The sequence below is a fragment of the Pimephales promelas genome, chromosome 2 (assembly GCF_988280905.1).
Source record: "Pimephales promelas chromosome 2, fPimPro1.hap1.1, whole genome shotgun sequence".
Lineage (NCBI taxonomy): Eukaryota > Metazoa > Chordata > Actinopteri > Cypriniformes > Leuciscidae > Pimephales > Pimephales promelas.
This window is the reverse complement of record NC_142770.1, coordinates 22779190-22797952: the sequence shown is the minus strand read 5'-3', so window position 1 is coordinate 22797952 and position 18763 is coordinate 22779190. Positions and strand designations below refer to the sequence as shown.

The following is an 18763-nucleotide window of genomic DNA, read 5'->3' as shown; positions in this document are numbered from 1 at the left end:
CAATTTAATGATGGATGTGATGAAACGGTGGACCATATCGACTTTGTGTCTTAAAGTGGGTGTCTCGTAAAGAGCATAAAGAATGCATGCTTAATAGCTCACCCATAAGTACCAGATAAACAGTTTAGCCGAGGGTTTTCTTTACGACCAGATGAACGGCACAGGCTGTTTCTCTCTTACGGTTGACGTGTTTGCTCTTCAAATGTAGCAGTGAAAAACAATGACGCAAGAGACGCGTCTCGTGAATGTCACTCGGGAGGGAACAGGTGAGCTTTCTTTATGCTCTTTACGAGACGTCCACTTTAAGACAAATTTCATATTTTCCACTGTTTGTGTAAGGGCAATATGGATGGATGTGATCAGTTTATGTGGTGATTATGTTTCCCAGATACACACACGTGGCCAACCCGTACCCGGTCGAGCCTAAGTGGAAGCGTGCCGTGATCCGTTCGACTCCATTCTGCTTGGTGATTTGAGCAGACCGCGCCTGACTGAAAGCGCAAAGGTGCGTGTGTGACTCCTGCCGTACTGTTGAGTTTTCCTTATGTCTTTGCTTCACTTAATTTTCCATCTATGTTTTCCAGCCAGACGAATGCCACGGGCTGCGTCTCTGTTGCGGTTGACGCGTCATTGTTTTTCGACGGCAAAATTGAAGCGCGAACGCAAGAGACGCGTCTCGTGAATGTTACTTGGGAGGGAACAGGTGAGCTATCGAGCATGTATTGTTTATGCTCTTTACAAGACGTCTACTTTAAGACACAAAGTTGATATCGTCCACCGTTTGTGTAAGGGCAATTTAATGATGGATGTGATGAAACGGTGGACCATATCGACTTTATACTCTTTACAAGACACCCACTTTAACGCACAAAGAATGCATGCTTGATAGCTCACCCATAAGTACCAGATAAACTGATGGGATCCAGTTACAGTTTAGCAGAGGGTTTTCCTTACGACCAGATGAACGGCACAGGCTGTTTCTCTCTTACGGTTGACGTGTTTGCTCTTCAAATGTAGCAGTGAAAAACAATGACGCAAGAGACGCGTCTCGTGAATGTTACTCGGGAGGGAACAGGTGAGCTTTCTTTACGCTCTTTACGCGACATCCACTTGAAGGCACAAAGTTGATATCGTCCACTGTTTGTGTAAGAGCAATTCGATGGCTGACGCGATCCGTCGTTTATCTCGTACTTGTGTTTCCCAGATACACGCGGCCAACCCGTACCCGGTCGAGCCTCGGTGGAAGCGTGCCGCGATCCGTTCGAATGAATTCTGCTTGGTGATTTGAGGAGACCGTGCCTGACCGAAAGCGCAAAGGTGTGTGTGAGTGACTCCTGCCGTACTGTTGAGTTTTCCTCATGTCTTTGCTCGACTTAATCGTCCATCTATGTTCTCCTGCCAGACGAATGCCACGGGCTGCGTCTCTGTCGCGGTTGACGCGTCATTGTTTTTCAAGGTCAAAGTTGAAGAGGGAACGCAAGAGATGCGTCTCGTGAATGTTACTTGGGAGGGAACAGGTGAGCTATCAAGCACGTATTCTTTACGCTCTTTACGAGACGTCCACTTTAAGACAAATTTCATATTTTCCACCGTTTGTGTAAGGGCAATTGAATGATGGATGTGATCAGTTTATGTGGTGATTACGTTTCCCAGATACACACACACGGCCAACCCGTACCCGGTCGAGCCTAAGTGGAAGCGTGCCGCGATCCGTTCGAATCCATTCTGCTTGGTGATTTGAGCAGACCGCGCCTGACTGAAAGCGCAAAGGTGCGTGTGTGTGACTCCTGCCGTACTGTTGAGTTTTCCTTATGTCTTTGCTTGACTTAATTTTCCATCTATGTTTTCCAGCCAGACGAATGCCACGGGCTGTCGCGGTTGACGCGTCATTGTTTTTCAACGGCAAAATTGAAGAGCGAACGCGAGAGACGCGTCTCGTGAATGTTACTTGGGAGGGAACAGGTGAGCTGTCGAGCACGTGTTGTTTATGCTCTTTACAAGTCGTCTACTTTAAGACACAAAGTTGATATCGTCCACCGTTTGTGTAAGGGCAATTTAATGATGGATGTGATGAAACGGTGGACCATATCGACTTTGTGTCTTAAAGTGGGTGTCTCGTAAAGAGTATAAAGAATGCATGCTTAATAGCTCACCCATAAGTACCAGATAAACTGATGGGATCCAGTTACACAGTTTAGCAGAGGGTTTTCTTTACGACCAGATGAACGGCACAGGCTGTTTCTCTCTTACGGTTGACGTGTTTGCTCTTCAAATGTAGCATTGAAAAACAATGACTCAAGAGACGCGTCTTGTGAATGTTACTCGGGAGGGAACAGGTGAGCTTTCATTACGCTCTTTACGAGACGTCCACTTTAAGACCAATTTCATATTTTCCACTGTTTGTGTAAGGGCAATTGAATGATGGATGTGATCAGTTTATGTGGTGATTACGTTTCCCAGATACACACACGTGGCCAACCCGTACCCGGTGGAGCCTAAGTGGAAGCGTGCCGTGATCCGTTCGACTCCATTCTGCTTGGTGATTTGAGCAGACCGTGCCTGACTGAAAGCGCAAAGGTGCGTGTGTGACTCCTGCCGTATTGTTGAGATATTTCCTTATGCCTGTGCTTGACTTAATTTTCCATCTATGTTTTCCTGCCAGACGAATGCCACGGGCTTTTGCGGTTGACGCGTCATTGTTTTTCAACGGCAAAATTGAAGAGCGAACGCGAGAGACGCGTCTCGTGAATGTTACTCGGGAGGGAACGGGTGAGCGATCGAGCATGTATTGTGTATGCTCTTTACAAGACGTCTTCTTTAAGACACAAAGTTGATATCGTCCACCGTTTGTGTAAGGGCAATTGAGTGATGGATGTGATGAAACGGTGGACAATATGAACTTTGTGTCTTAAAGTGGATGTCTAGTAAAGAGCATAAAGAATGCATGCTTAATAGCTCACCCATAAGTACCAGATAAACAGTTTAGCCGAGGGTTTTCTTTACGACCGGATGAACGGCACAGGCTGTTTCTCTCTTACGGTTGACGTGTTTGCTCTTCAAATGTAGCATTGAAAAACAATGACGCAAGAGACGCGTCTCGTGAATGTTACTTGGGAGGGAACAGGTGAGCTATCAAGCACGTATTCTTTACGCTCTTTACGAGACGTCCACTTTAAGACAAATTTCATATTTTCCACTGTTTGTGTAAGGGCAATTGAATGATGGATGTGATCAGTTTATGTGGTAATTACGTTTCCCAGATACACACACGCGGCCAACCCGTACCCGGTCGAGCCTAAGTGGAAGCGTGCCGCGATCCGTTCGAATCCATTCTGCTTGGTGATTTGAGCAGACCGCGCCTGACTGAAAGCGTAAAGGTGCGTGTGTGTGACTCCTGCCGTACTGTTGAGTTTTCCTTATGTCTTTGCTTGACTTAATTTTCCATCTATGTTTTCCAGCCAGACGAATGCCACGGGCTGTCGCGGTTGACGCGTCATTGTTTTTCAACGGCAAAATTGAAGAGCGAACGCGAGAGACGCGTCTCGTGAATGTTACTCGGGAGGGAACAGGTGAGCTGTCGAGCACGTATTGTTTATGCTCTTTACAAGACGTCTACTTTAAGACACAAAGTTGATATCGTCCACCGTTTGTGTAAGGGCAATTTAATGATGGATGTGATGAAACGGTGGACCATATCGACTTTGTGTCTTAAAGTGGGCGTCTCGTAAAGAGCATAAAGAATGCATGCTTAATAGCTCACCCATAAGTACCAGATAAACTGATGGGATCCAGTGACACAGTTTAGCGGAGGGTTTTCCTTACGACCAGATGAACGGCACAGGCTGTTTCTCTCTTACGGTTGACGTGTTTGCTCGTCAAATGTAGCAGTGAAAAACAATGACGCAAGAGACGCGTCTCGTGAATGTCGCTCGGGAGGGAACAGGTGAGCTTTCTTTACGAGACCTCCACTTGAAGGCACAAAGTTGATATCGTCCACTGTTTCTGTAAGAGCAATTCGATGACTGACGTGATGAGTCGTTTACGTCGTACTTGTGTTTCCCAGGTACACGCGGCCAACCCGTACCCGGTCGAGCCTCGGTGGAAGCGTGCCGCGATCCGTTGGAATCCATTCTGCTTGGTGATTTGAGGAGACCGTGCCTGACAAAGCGCAAAGGTTTGTGTGACTCCTGCCGTACTGCTTGGGGTCATTGATTCCTTATGTGTTTGCTCGACTTAATTGTCCGTCTTTGTTTTCCTACCAGACGAATGCCACGGGCTGCGTCATTGTTTTTGAACGTCAGATTTGAAGAGCGAACGCAAGAGACGCGTCTCGTGAATGTTACTTGGCAGGGAACAGGTGAGCTATTGGCTGATGTTAAGCATGTAGTGTTTGTGCTCTTTACGAGACATCCACTTTAAGACGCAAATTTCATATTTTCCATTGTTTGTGTGAGGGCAAGTCAGTGACGGATGTGATCAGTTTGTGTGGTACTTGTGTTTCCCAGATACACACACACGGCCAACCGGTACCCGGTGAAGCCTCGGTGGAAGCGTGCCGTGATCCGTTGGAATCCATTCTGCTTGGTGATTTGAGCAGACCGTGCCTGACAAAGCGCAAAGGTGTGTGTGTGTGTGTGTGTGTGTGCCTTAATACGACTCGTACGGCAGAAGTCACAGTGTTTTCCATATGCCTGTGCTTGACTTAATTGTCCATCTATGTTCTCCTACCAGATGAATGCCACGGGCTGCGTCATTGTTTTTCAACGGCAAATTTGAAGAGCGAACGCAAGAGACGCGTCTTGTGAATGTTACTTGGGAGGGAACAGGTGAGCTATTGGCTGATGTTAAGTATATATTGTTTATGCTCTTTACGAGACCTCCACTTTAAGACAAAAATGTCATATTTTCCACTGTTTGTGTAAGAGCAATTCAGTGACTGATGTGATCAGTTTATGTGGTGCTTGTGTTTCCCAGATACACACCCGGACGAGCCTCGGTGGAAGCGTGCCGTGATCCGTTGGAATCCATTCTGCTTGGCGATTTGAGGGGACCGTGCCTGACTGAAAGCGCAAAGGTGTGCGTGTGTACCGTGGAGTGTTTTCCTTACGCCTGCGCTCGACTTAATCGTCCATCTTTGTCCTCCCACCAGACGAATGCCACGGGCCCGCGTCTCTGTCGCGGTGGACGCGTCGTTGTTTTTTTCAACGCCAACTTTGAGGAGCGAACGCAAGAGACGCGTCTCGTGAACGTTACTCGGGAGGGAAGGGGTTTTTTGGTTTTGTTTTATCGAAAGGATCCCCATTAGCGACAGCAATGCTGCAGCTATTCTTCCGGGGGTCCTAAAAAAGTATGTAAATTAAAAGGAAACGCACAAACGCGTGATACAAGTACATGTACGATGTGAGCACGTATGAACATGCGTGCAATTTTAGAAAATACACGGAAATATAAAAGCACATTATGCACTCGCACCTATAAACGTACCTACACGCCTACGTAATCGCGCACGCGTATGTAAATAAATATAAACGTATGTTTGTGCGGGTGAGCTTTTAAGCATGTAGTCTTTGTGTCTTAAACTGGATGTTTTGTGAAGAGCGTAAAGTCGACAGCGTCCACCGTTTGATCACATCCCTCGTCGAATTGCCCTTACACGAACGGTGGACGATGTCAAGTTTGTGTCTTGAAGCGGATGTCTTGTAAAGAGCGTAAAGAATACACGCTCGACGGCTCACCCGTAAGCGGGAAACACGAGTACCGGATGAGCCGATCACGTCCGTCGTCGAATTGCCCTCACGCGGTTCGTCCCGTAGTCGTGTGAATAATTGTCCGTCTACGTTCTCCTACCGGACGAATGGCAATGCCGAAGCGCGAGCGTAAGAGTCTTGCGAATGTTACTTGGGAGGGAACAGGTGAGCCATCGAGCACGTGTCGGTTGTGTCTCAACGTGGATGTCTTCTCAAGGGCAGAAAGTTGACGTCGTCCACCGTTCGATCACATCCGTCATAGAATCGCCCTTACACGAACGGTGGACGAAGTCGACTTTGCGTCTTAAAGTGGATGTCTCGTGAAGAGCGTAAACGGTATACGCTTACTAGCTCACCCAATGGTTGCCACAAGTGGGAAACACAAGTAGCAGATGAAGCGATCACATCCGTCAGTGAATTGCCCTTACACGGTTTATCTGGTACTTACGGTTCCCACTCGTGTGTTTTCGTTACGCCCGCGCTCGATTTAATCGTCCGTCTACGTTCTCCTACCGGACGAACGCCACGGGCCGCGTGTCTCTCACGGTCGTCGCGTCATTGGTTTTGGAAGACCGAACGCAAGAGACGTGACTTGGGAGGGAACAGGTGAGCTGTCGAGCACGTGTCGTTTGTGTCTCGAAGCGGATGCGTCGTCAAGAGCGTAAAGTTGACGTCGTCCACCGTTCGATCACATCCGTCATAGAATCGCCCTTACACGAACGGTGGACGATGTCGACTTTGCGTCTTAAAGTGGACGTCTCGTAAAGAGCACGACCGGTATGCGCTCACTAGCTCACCCAATGGTTGCCACAAGTGGGAAACACGAGTAGCAGATAAAGCGATCACATCTGTCGTTGAATTGCCCTTACACGGTTTATCTGGTGCTTACGTTTCCCACTTATGTGTGTTCGTTATGCCCGCGCTCGATTTAATCGTCCATCTACGTTCTCCTACCGGACGAACGCCACGGGTTGCGTGTCTCTCACGGTCGTCGCGTCATTGGTTTTCGGTGGTAAGTTGGAAGAGCGAACGCAAGAGACGTGACTTGGGAGGGAACAGGTGAGCTGTCGAGCACGTGTCGTTTGTGTCTCGAAGCGGATGCGTCGTCAAGAGCGTAAAGTTGACGTCGTCCACCGGTCGATCACATCCGTCATCGAGTCGCCCTTACACGAACGGTGGACGATGGCGAGTTTACGCTCTTTGCGAGACATCCGCTTTAACGCACAAGCGGTATATGCTCACTAGCTCACCCAATATTTCCCCCAAGTGGGAAACGCGAGTACCAGATAAAGCGATCCCGTCCGTCATTGAATTGCCCTTACGCGGTTTGTATCGTACTCGTGTTTCCCGCTTATGCCCGCGCTCGACTTGATCGTCCATCTACGTTCTCCTACCGGACGAATGCCACGGGCCGCGTGTCTCTTGCGGTCGGTGCGTCTTTGTTTTTCAACGGCGAATGTGAAGAGCGAGCGCAAGAGACTCATCTTGTCACCTGTTACTTGGGAGGGAACAGGTGAGCTAGTGAGTCTTTTAAAGAGCGTACAATATATCGTTTACGGTGCGTACAAGTCATCCACGTTTTGTTTGGATGGTTTTTTCTCACAGACGTAACGACGTTGTGTGGGCCTTCTGGATCAATGCTTAATGTTAAAGGTAAGGAAAATGTCATCCCTTATTGCGGAAGCCTCGAAACGGTTTCCCTTCGCCAACCTCGATCGTTCCGAACAGACGTACGTGTCTCGGAGGGAAGCGACTGGCCCGACAAAGCGCAAAGAAGAATGGACTGGCGGTAAGAGTTGTATTTCGTAAAAACGCAGAGTTTCTGTAGCTCGAAACTGATGACGTTTTGTCTTTCCCAGGTAATCCCGAGGTTTTTTTTGTGGTTCTAAACGAGCACACTCGGTCGTCGAGCTACCCGTCGTTTGGTGAAGCTGCTCGAATGTGCTGCTTTGTATGTGTCTGAGAGGCCGGTAGGGGTGCCCGATATATGGAGTCACCACATGTGGACGTCGCTCGACATCCACGCGGTATGTTGTCGTATGACGAGCCTGTAACGTTGTCGTTTTTGGACGGAGTACATGTTACGTATGTGGTGGATTAAATAACGAGGTGCATTCACATGTGTCCAGTTTCAACTGTAACGTGGCCCAGACCACCTCCCGAAGCGGTTGGAGCGATTAGATGGAGGTACGTCACGAATGCGTTTCACAGGGCGTTTTTTCAGGCCTATTTGTTAATATTTTGTCAATATTGCGGTATCGAAACAAATTTCATGTGACCTTTTTGTCAATATGGTGCACCCCTGGCGGCTGTAGTGTTGAGAATGTAAACTGCGAGTGGACGTTAGTTTAGTAGCTAAGTTTACCGGTGTGTTTATCTTCCGTCAGGTCTCATCCAAAGGAGCGACGGTCTTCCAAGGATCGGAGACGGCGAAAGGAAAGGCCGTCGGCTCGGATCCGGCTCCAGCGACGCAGATTGCGGTGTACAGTGTTGTTCCCAGTGAGAATGTAATTGTTGGCAAAGTAATGGTGTGTTTGTAAAAATAAAGGAAAAGAAAGAAAAGGAAAAAAAAAAAGTAGTGTTTAAGATGTATGGTGTTGTGTGTTACAGAATGTAACACAGAATGTTATTGTTTTGTTGTGTTCTGTTGTATTTATTGTGGCGTAGCGTTATTTTGTGGTGTTTGTTTTTGATTGATTTTCTTGTGCTTTTTGATGTGTTGTGGTTTGTTTGTTTTTGATGGTGCTTTTGATTTTTTTTTTTTTTTAGGTAGTGTGTTTTTTGTATATATATAGTTTTTTTTTCGTTTGTTTATCTTTGTTGTTGGGAGGTTTGTCTGTGTTCATTTGTGGTTTCTTTGTGTTTTTTTTTATTAATTTTTTTTTTTTTGTTTAGCTGGTTGTCTGTTGTATTTTTTTTTTCTTTGTTAATCTCTGTTGGTTTTAATATTTTTTGTATGTTTTTAAAATGTGTATTGTATTGTTTCTGTGCTCTTTGGTTTTCTCTTGTGTTTTGTTGTCTTTGTTTGTCTTTCTCTTCTGGTGTTTTTTGTCTGTTTTTTATTTTCTCTGGTTTTTATTGTATCTGGTTTGTAGTTTCTCTGGTTTTATGTTGTCTTGTTGGTTTTTTTGTGGTTTTTAATTTGCGTGGTTGTTATTTTCTCTGGTTTTGTTCTCTGGTAGTTATGTTTTGTGGTTGTTGTGTTTATTTTGTCTGGATGTTGTTTTGTGTGGTTGGTAATTTTTCTGGTTTTGAAGTTATCTGGTTTGTATTTTGTCTGGTTGTTGTTTTCTGGGGAGGTGATTTTCTGTGGTTTTTAGGTTGTCTGGTTTTTATTTTGTCTGGTGTATATTTGCTGTTTTTTTAGTTTCTCTGTTTTATATTTGTTCTTTTATTTTCTCTGGTTATGTTCTCTGGTTATTTTTTTGTGGTTTTTAATTTATCTGTGTTTTTTTTTTTGGGTTTTTTTTTTTCTCTGGTTTTTATGTTCTCTGGTTGTTATGTTCTCTGGTTGTTAATTGTTGTGGTTTTGAAGTTATCTGGTTTGTATTTTGTGTGGTTTTTATTTTGTGTGGTTGTTTTCTGTGGTGGTGATTTTATGTGGTTTTTAGGTTGTCTGGTTTTTATTTTGTGTGGTTTTTTATTTTCTGTGTTATTTTTCTGTTTTTTTTTTTCTTTGGTTATTTTCTGTGGTTTTTATTTTCTCTGGTAGTTAATTTGTCTGGTTTTTAATTTATCTGTTATATTTATTTTTGTGTAAGTGTTAATTTTTTTTTCTGTCATTGTTGTAAGTATTTTTCTGTGATTTGTGTATTTATTTAGTTGTCATTTTTGTAAAAGATTTGTTTCTGCCATTGTTGTAAATTGTTTTCTGTCATTGTTGTAAGTAATTTTCTGTCATTTTTGTATTTATTTAGTTGTCATTTTTGTAAAAGATTTGTTTCTGCCATTGTTGTAAATAGTTTTCTGTCATTGTTGTAATTATTTGTCTGTCATTTTTGTATTTATTTAGCTGTCATTTTTGTAAAATATTTGTTTCTGCCATTGTTGTAAATTGTTTTTTGTCATTTTTGTAACTTTTTTTCTGTCAATGGTGTAATGCCCTTTTTTCCCCCCTTTTTTGTCACTTTTTTGTCCATTTTTGTTCCCCCTTTTTTGTCACTTTTTTGTCACTTTTTCCCCCTTTTTTTGTCACTTTTTCCCCCTTTTTTGTCACTTTTTTGGCCCTTTTTCCCCCTTTTTTTGTCACTTTTTTGGCCCTTTTTCCCCCTTTTTTGTCACTTTTTTGGCCCTTTTTTTCCCCCTTTTTTGTCACTTTGTTGTCACTTTGTTTTCACTTTTTTTTTCCCCCTTTTTTTGTCACTTTGTTGTCCCATTGTTTTGTCACTTTTTTGGCCCTTTTTTTCCCCTTTTTTTGTCACTTTTTTGGCCCTTTTTCCCCCTTTTTTTTGTCACTTTGTTGTCCCTTTTTTCTCCCTTTTTGTCACTTTGTTGTCCCTTTTTTTTGCCCCTTTTTTGTCACTTTTTTGGCCCTTTTTTTCCCCTTTTTTGTCACTTTTTTGGCCCTTTTTCCCCCTTTTTTTGTCACTTTGTTGTCCCTTTTTTTGCCCCTTTTGTGTCACTTTTTTGGCCCTTTTTTTCCCCTTTTTTGTCACTTTGTTCCTTTTTTTTGGCCCTTTTTTGGCCCTTTTTTTCCCCTTTTTTGTCACTTTTTTGGCCATTTTTTTTCCCTTTTGTGTCACTTTTTTGGCCCTTTTTTTCCCTTTTTTTGTCACTTTTTTGGCCCTTTTTTTCCCTTTTTTGTCACTTTTTTGGCCCTTTTTTTCCCTTTTTTTGTCACTTTTTTTGGCCCTTTTTTTTTCCCTTTTTTGTCACTTTTTTGGCCATTTTTTTCCCCTTTCTTGTCACTTTTTTGGCTCTTTTTTTCCCCTTTTTTGTCACTTTTTTGGCCCTTTTTTTCCCTTTTTTGTCACTTGTAAGTATTTTTCTGTGATTTTTGTATTTATTTAGCTGTCAGTTTTGTAAAATATTTGTTTGTGCCATTGTTGTAAATTGTTTTCTGTCATTGTTGTAATTAATTTTGTGTCATTTTGTGTATTTATTTAGTTGTCATTTTTGTAAAAGATTTGTTTCTGCCATTGTTGTAAATTGTTTTCTGTCATTGTTGTGATTATTTGTCTGTCATTTTTGTATTTATTTAGCTGTCATTTTTGTAAAATATTTGTTTGTGCCATTGTTGTAAATTGTTTTCTGTCATTGTTGTAATTAATTTTGTGTCATTTTGTGTATTTATTTAGTTGTCATTTTTGTAAAAGATTTGTTTCTGCCATTGTTGTAAATTGTTTTCTGTCATTGTTGTGATTATTTGTCTGTCATTTTTGTATTTATTTAGCTGTCATTTTTGTAAAAGATTTGTTTCTGCCATTGTTGTAAATTGTTTTCTGTCATTGTTGTGATTATTTGTCTGTCATTTTTGTATTTATTTAGCTGTCATTTTTGTAAAATATTTGTTTCTGCCATTGTTGTAAATTGTTTTTTGTCATTTTTGTAACTTTTTTTCTGTCAATGGTGTAATGCCCTTTTTCCCCCCTTTTTTGTCACTTTTTTGTCCATTTTTGTTCTGCCTTTTTTGTCACTTTTTTGTCCATTTTTGTTCCCCCTTTTTTGTCACTTTTTTGTCACTTTTCCCCCTTTTTTGTCACTTATTTTGGCCCTTTTTCCCCCTTTTTTGTCACTTTTTTGGCCCTTTTTTGTCACTTTTTTGGCCCTTTTTCCCCCTTTTTTGTCACTTTGTTGGCCCTTTTTTGTCTTTTTTTCCCCCTTTTTTGTCACTTTTTTGGCCCCTTTTTTGTCCCTTTTTTTGTCTTTTTTCCCCCCTTTTTTGTCACTTTTTTGGCCCCTTTTTTGTCCCTTTTTTGTCTCTTTGTTGTCCCATTTTTCCCCCCTTTTTTGTCCCTTTTTTGTCTCTTTGTTGTCCCATTTTTTCCCCCCTTTTTTGTCACTTTGTTGGCCCTTTTTTGTCTTTTTTTCCCCCTTTTTTGTCACTTTTTTGGCCCTTTTTTGTCACTTTTTTGTCTTTTTTTCCCCCTTTTTTGTCACTTTTTTGGCCCCTTTTTTGTCCCTTTTTTGTCTCTTTGTTGTCCCATTTTTCCCCCTTTTTTGTCCCTTTTTTGTCTCTTTGTTGTCCCATTTTTCCCCCCTTTTTTGTCACTTTTTTGGCCATTTTTTTTCCCTTTGTTGTCCCATTTTTTTTGCCCCTTTTTTGTCACTTTTTTGGCCCTTTTTTTCCCCTTTTTTGTCACTTTTTTGGCCCTTTTTTCTCCTTTTTTTGTCACTTTGTTGTCACTTTGGCCCTTTTTTTTCCCCTTTTTTGTCACTTTGGCCCTTTTTTTTCCCCTTTTTTGTCACTTTGTTGTCCCATTTTTTTGCCCCTTTTTTGTCACTTTTTTGGCCCTTTTTTTCCCCTTTTTTGTCAGTTTTTTGGCCCTTTTTCCCCCTTTTTTTGTCACTTTGTTGTCCCTTTTTTTGCCCCTTTTGTGTCACTTTTTTGGCCCTTTTTTCCCCTTTTTTGTCACTTTGTTCCTTTTTTTGCCCCTTTTTTGGCCCTTTTTTTCCCCTTTTTTGTCACTTTTTTGTCACTTTTTTTGGCCCTTTTTTGTCACTTTTTGGCCCTTTTTCCCCCCTTTTTTGTCACTTTTTTTGGCCCTTTTTGCCCCCTTTTTTCCCCTTTTTTTCCCCTTTTTTGTCCCTATTTGTATTAAGTTCCTCTTCCTCCTCTTGTTCATTGTCTTCTTTCTCTTCTTCTTCTTTTCCTTCTTCCTTGTTTTAATTTTTGGTTTTTTTCTCTTCTCTTTTTTCCCTTTTTTTCTCTTCATTTGTGTTATGTGTTTGTTTTGTTTCTTTTCTCTTTCTTCTAATCTTCTTTTCTTTTCTTTTCTTTTCTTTTCTCTCTTTCTTCTTTTTTTGGCTTTTTAAGTCCCAAGTTTTAAGTTTTAAGTTTTAAGTTTTAAGTTTTAAGTTTTAAGTTTTAAGTTTTAAGTTTTAAGTTTTAAGTTTTAAGTTTTAAGTTTTAAGTTTTAAGTTTTAAGTTTTAAGTTTTAAGTTTTAAGTTTTAAGTTTTAAGTTTTAAGTTTTAAGTTTTAAGTTTTAAGTTTTAAGTTTTAAGTTTTAAGTTTTAAGTTTTAAGTTTTAAGTTTTAAGTTTTAAGTTTTAAGTTTTAAGTTTTAAGTTTTAAGTTTTAAGTTTTAAGTTTTAAGTTTTAAGTTTTAAGTTTTAAGTTTTAAGTTTTAAGTTTTAAGTTTTAAGTTTTAAGTTTTAAGTTTTAAGTTTTAAGTTTTAAGTTTTAAGTTTTAAGTTTTAAGTTTTAAGTTTTAAGTTTTAAGTTTTAAGTTTTAAGTTTTAAGTTTTAAGTTTTAAGTTTTAAGTTTTAAGTTTTAAGTTTTAAGTTTTAAGTTTTAAGTTTTAAGTTTTAAGTTTTAAGTTTTAAGTTTTAAGTTTTAAGTTTTAAGTTTTAAGTTTTAAGTTTTAAGTTTTAAGTTTTAAGTTTTAAGTTTTAAGTTTTAAGTTTTAAGTTTTAAGTTTTAAGTTTTAAGTTTTAAGTTTTAAGTTTTAAGTTTTAAGTTTTAAGTTTTAAGTTTTAAGTTTTAAGTTTTAAGTTTTAAGTTTTAAGTTTTAAGTTTTAAGTTTTAAGTTTTAAGTTTTAAGTTTTAAGTTTTAAGTTTTAAGTTTTAAGTTTTAAGTTTTAAGTTTTAAGTTTTAAGTTTTAAGTTTTAAGTTTTAAGTTTTAAGTTTTAAGTTTTAAGTTTTAAGTTTTAAGTTTTAAGTTTTAAGTTTTAAGTTTTAAGTTTTAAGTTTTAAGTTTTAAGTTTTAAGTTTTAAGTTTTAAGTTTTAAGTTTTAAGTTTTAAGTTTTAAGTTTTAAGTTTTAAGTTTTAAGTTTTAAGTTTTAAGTTTTAAGTTTTAAGTTTTAAGTTTTAAGTTTTAAGTTTTAAGTTTTAAGTTTTAAGTTTTAAGTTTTAAGTTTTAAGTTTTAAGTTTTAAGTTTTAAGTTTTAAGTTTTAAGTTTTAAGTTTTAAGTTTTAAGTTTTAAGTTTTAAGTTTTAAGTTTTAAGTTTTAAGTTTTAAGTTTTAAGTTTTAAGTTTTAAGTTTTAAGTTTTAAGTTTTAAGTTTTAAGTTTTAAGTTTTAAGTTTTAAGTTTTAAGTTTTAAGTTTTAAGTTTTAAGTTTTAAGTTTTAAGTTTTAAGTTTTAAGTTTTAAGTTTTAAGTTTTAAGTTTTAAGTTTTAAGTTTTAAGTTTTAAGTTTTAAGTTTTAAGTTTTAAGTTTTAAGTTTTAAGTTTTAAGTTTTAAGTTTTAAGTTTTAAGTTTTAAGTTTTAAGTTTTAAGTTTTAAGTTTTAAGTTTTAAGTTTTAAGTTTTAAGTTTTAAGTTTTAAGTTTTAAGTTTTAAGTTTTAAGTTTTAAGTTTTAAGTTTTAAGTTTTAAGTTTTAAGTTTTAAGTTTTAAGTTTTAAGTTTTCCTGGCCACACCATCCTCCTGGCCCACACCACGCTCACACACAAATAAAGACAAAACACAGCCAAAACTGTTTCTCCTTAATAAAGTCCTGATTGCTGGACTGGAGTCCTGATTGCTGGACTGGAGACATCTTATGTTTGTACTCTTGATTTTCTTTATTGTAAACCATATCACGCAAAACTGTTTTGGTTTGGGACATAGGTTTATTGTTTATTCTTTTATTCCAAATTCCTCGTTGACTCTTTTCATTTCTCCCCTAGATGGGGTGTAACAAACATAAGAGGAAAACACTACAATAAACACAAGACACAAAAAATTAACCATTTCACTTTTATTAGAGAGTAAGAAAGGAAAGCACTACAGTAGAGGAAGAGACACTTATTGGTTCTGTCTTTATCTTAATAAATTTCTGTTGTTATCACTTTTGTCACAACCTTGAGACTCAGACCTTTCTGAAAAGGTTTATCATCTTTTTTATTATGACCTTTTAACATAAACACACAAGTTTCAATGAGTACAAGTGGCTGCATCAACTTTTAGTGACAAACGTCAGACCTCCTATTATGATGCACATTTTTTTAGGTGCACTTTTGTCATAAATTCATTATTTCCTACATAATTTTGCACACAAAACATGGGTCAAATATTTTATTACACCCTTTCCACAAATATACAATTTGTCATGATTACATTAGGATTTAATAGAAAAACAGTGAGGTAAAATTAGGCGTCCTAGTACCGGGACATTTAAGGGGTTAGACTAAGGAGAAAAACAAAGAGCAAACACAACAACTAAAATGTACAAATAGCATTTACACTTTTACTACAGAGTAACAAATGCAACAACTAGAGGACCAGAACAGAGTAGAGAGTAAGAACTCAAACTAAAAGAACAGAGTCAAATAGAGTCAGAGTCAGAGAACAGAGTCAAAGAGAGTCAAAGACAGTCACATAAGAAAGTCATAGAGAGTCAAACAGTCAAAGAAGAGTCAGAGAAGAAAGTCAAACACAGTCAAAGAGAGTCAAACAGTCAAAGAAGAGTCAGAGAAGAGAGTCAAAGAAAGTCAAAGAAGAGAGTCAAAGAGGAATCAGAGAAGAGAGTCAAAGAGGAGTCAGAGAAGAAAGTCAGAGAGAGTCAAACAGTCAAAGAAGAGTCAGAGAAGAGAGTCAAAGACAGTCAGAGAAGAGAGTCAAAGACAGTCAAAGAGAGTCAAAGAAAGTCACAGAGAGTCAAAGAAGAAAGCCAAACAGAATCAGAGAAGAGAGTCAAAGAAAGTCAGAGAGAGTCAAAGAGAGTCAAACAGTCAAAGAAGAGTCAGAGAAGAGAGTCAAAGAGAGTCAAAGAGAGTCAGAGACTAGAGTGTGTGTGTCAAGAAGAGTAAGAGTCAAAGACTAGAGTGTGTGTCAAGAAGAGTAAGAGTCAACTACTAGAGTGTGTGTCAAGAAGAGTAAGAGTCAACGACTAGAGTGTGTGTGTCTGAAGAGTAAGAGTCAACGACTAGTGTGTGTGTGTGTCTGAAGAGTAAAAGTCAAAGACTAGAGTGTGTGTGTCAAGAAGAGGAAGAGTCAAACACTAAAGTGTGTGTGTGAAGAAGAGTAAGCATCAAAGACTACAGTGTGTGTGTCAAGAAGAGTAAGAGTCAAAGACTACAGTGTGTGTGTGTGTCTGAAGAGTAAGAGTCAACGACTAGAGTGTGTGTGTGTGTGTGTGTGTGTGTGTGTGTGTGTGAAGAGTAAGCGTCAAAGACTAGAGTGTGTGTGAAGAGTAAGAGTCAACTACTAGAGTGTGTGTGTCAAGAAGAGGAAGAGTCAAACACTAAAGTGTGTGTGTCAAGAAGAGGAAGAGTCAACGACTAGAGTGTGTGTCAAGAAGAGTAAGAGTCAACGACTAGAGTGTGTGTCAAGAAGAGTAAGAGTCAAAGACTAGAGTGTGTGTCAAGAAGAGTAAGAGTCAACTACTAGAGTGTGTGTCAAGAAGAGTAAGAGTCAAAGACTAGAGTGTGTGTCAAGAAGAGTAAGAGTCAACGACTAGAGTGTGTGTGTGTGAAGAGTAAGAGTCAAAGACTACAGTGTGTGTCTGAAGAGTAAGAGTCAACGACTAGTGTGTGTGTGTGTCTGAAGAGTAAAAGTCAAAGACTAGAGTGTGTGTGTGTGTGAAGAGTAAGAGTCAAAGACTACAGTGTGTGTCTGAAGAGTAAGAGTCAACGACTAGTGTGTGTGTGTGTCTGAAGAGTAAAAGTCAAAGACTAGAGTGTGTGTGTGTGTGAAGAGTAAGAGTCAAAGACTAGAGTGTGTGTGTGAAGAGTAAGAGTCAAAGACTAGAGTGTGTGTCAAGAAGAGGAAGAGTCAAAGACTAGAGTGTGTGTCAAGAAGAGTAAGAGTCAAAGACTAGAGTGTGTGTCAAGAAGAGGAAGAGTCAAAGACTAGAGTGTGTGTGTGAAGAGTAAGAGTCAAAGACTAGAGTGTGTGTGTCTGAAAAGTAAGCGTCAAAGACTAGAGTGTGTGTGTGTGTGTGAAGAGTAAAAGTCAAAGACTAGAGTGTGTGTGTGTGTGAAGAGTAAGAGTCAACAACTAAAGTGTGTGTGTGTGAAGAGTAAAAGTCAAACACTAGAGTGTGTGTGTGTGTGTGAAGAGTAAGAGTCAACAACTAAAGTGTGTGTGTGTGAAGAGTAAAAGTCAAAGACTAGAGTGTGTGTGTGTGAGAAGAGTAAGAGTCAAAGACTAGAGTGTGTGTGTGTCTGAAAAGTAAGCGTCAAAGACTAGAGTGTGTGTGTGTGAAGAGTAAAAGTCAAAGACTAGAGTGTGTGTGTGTGTGAAGAGTAAGAGTCAACAACTAAAGTGTGTGTGTGTGAAGAGTAAAAGTCAAACACTAGAGTGTGTGTGTCAAGAAGAGTAAGAGTCAAAGACTAGAGTGTGTGTGTGTGTGAAGAGTAAGAGTCAAAGACTAGAGTGTGTGTCAACAAGAGTAAGAGTCAACTACTAGAGTGTGTGTGTGTGTGTCTGAAGAGTAAGAGTCAACTACTAGAGTGTGTGTGTCAAGAAGAGTAAGAGTCAAACACTAGAGTGTGTGTGTCAAGAAGAGTAAGAGTCAAAGACTAGAGTGTGTGTGTGTCTGAAAAGTAAGCGTCAAAGACTAGAGTGTGTGTGTGTCTGAAAAGTAAGCGTCAAAGACTAGAGTGTGTGTGTGTGAAGAGTAAAAGTCAAAGACTAGAGTGTGTGTGTGTGTGAAGAGTAAGAGTCAAAGACTAGAGTGTGTGTGTGAAGAGTAAGAGTCAAAGACTAGAGTGTGTGTCAAGAAGAGGAAGAGTCAAAGACTAGAGTGTGTGTCAAGAAGAGTAAGAGTCAAAGACTAGAGTGTGTGTCAAGAAGAGGAAGAGTCAAAGACTAGAGTGTGTGTGTCTGAAAAGTAAGAGTCAAAGACTAGAGTGTGTGTGTGTCAAGAAGAGTAAGAGTCAAAGACTAGAGTGTGTGTCAAGAAGAGGAAGAGTCAAAGACTAGAGTGTGTGTCAAGAAGAAGAATAGTCAAAGACTAGAGTGTGTGTGTGAAGAGTAAGAGTCAAAGACTAGAGTGTGTGTGTCTGAAAAGTAAGCGTCAAAGACTAGAGTGTGTGTGTGTGAAGAGTAAAAGTCAAAGACTAGAGTGTGTGTGTGTGTGAAGAGTAAGAGTCAACAACTAAAGTGTGTGTGTGTGAAGAGTAAAAGTCAAACACTAGAGTGTGTGTGTGTGTGAAGAGTAAGAGTCAACAACTAAAGTGTGTGTGTGTGAAGAGTAAAAGTCAAAGACTAGAGTGTGTGTGTGTCAAGAAGAGTAAGAGTCAAAGACTAGAGTGTGTGTGTGAAGAGTAAGAGTCAAAGACTAGAGTGTGTGTCAAGAAGAGGAAGAGTCAAAGACTAGAGTGTGTGTGTCTGAAGAGTAAGAGTCAAAGACTAGAGTGTGTGTGTCAAGAAGAGTAAGAGTCAAAGACTAGAGTGTGTGTGTGTGAAGAGTAAGAGTCAACGACTAGAGTGTGTGTGTCAAGAAGAGTAAGCGTCAAAGACTAGAGTGTGTGTGTCTGAAGAGTAAGAGTCAACGACTAGAGTGTGTGTGTCTGAAGAGTAAGCGTCAACGACTAGAGTGTGTGTGTCAAGAAGAGTAAGCGTCAAAGACTAGAGTGTGTGTGTGTCAAGAAGAGTAAGCGTCAACGACTAGAGTGAGTGTGTGTCAAGAACAGTAAGCGTCAACGACTAGAGTGTGTGTGTCAAGAAGAGTAAGCGTCAAAGACTAGAGTGAGTGTGTGTCAAGAACAGTAAGCGTCAACGACTAGAGTGTGTGTGTCAAGAAGAGTAAGCGTCAAAGACTAGAGTGTGTGTGTGTCAAGAAGAGTAAGCGTCAAAGACTAGAGTGAGTGTGTGTCAAGAACAGTAAGCGTCAACGACTAGAGTGTGTGTGTCAAGAAGAGTAAGCGTCAAAGACTAGAGTGTGTGTGTGTCAAGAAGAGTAAGCGTCAAAGACTACAGTGAGTG

General features: G+C 39.6%; 4 long non-coding RNA genes across 5 annotated transcripts; all 4 read left to right on the top strand.

The window, feature by feature from the left end:
* The first annotated feature begins 86 nt into the window (after positions 1-86).
* LOC120461271 (uncharacterized) lies at positions 87-1993 on the top strand. Its single transcript, XR_016168860.1, has 7 exons — positions 87-266; positions 389-505; positions 585-1075; positions 1205-1317; positions 1403-1517; positions 1654-1770; positions 1852-1993. It is a non-coding gene; the product is annotated as an uncharacterized LOC120461271 (long non-coding RNA).
* A 140-nt stretch (positions 1994-2133) lies between these two features.
* On the top strand, positions 2134-2794 carry LOC148995861 (uncharacterized). Its single transcript, XR_016168859.1, has 3 exons — positions 2134-2336; positions 2461-2577; positions 2663-2794. It is a non-coding gene; the product is annotated as an uncharacterized LOC148995861 (long non-coding RNA).
* Positions 2795-2935: 141 nt separating this feature from the next.
* Positions 2936-3575, top strand: LOC120461267 (uncharacterized). Its single transcript, XR_016168854.1, has 3 exons — positions 2936-3124; positions 3261-3377; positions 3459-3575. It is a non-coding gene; the product is annotated as an uncharacterized LOC120461267 (long non-coding RNA).
* Positions 3576-3725: 150 nt separating this feature from the next.
* Positions 3726-8506, top strand: LOC148995860 (uncharacterized). Of its 2 annotated transcripts, XR_016145787.1 has the most exons (11): positions 3726-3943; positions 4064-4174; positions 4263-4357; positions 4506-4620; positions 4732-4826; positions 4975-5074; positions 5150-7260; positions 7353-7536; positions 7607-7774; positions 7877-7934; positions 8135-8506. It is a non-coding gene; the product is annotated as an uncharacterized LOC148995860 (long non-coding RNA). The 2 variants fall into 2 exon arrangements; XR_016145788.1 differs by lacking the exon at positions 7877-7934.
* Positions 8507-18763: the final 10257 nt, after the last annotated feature.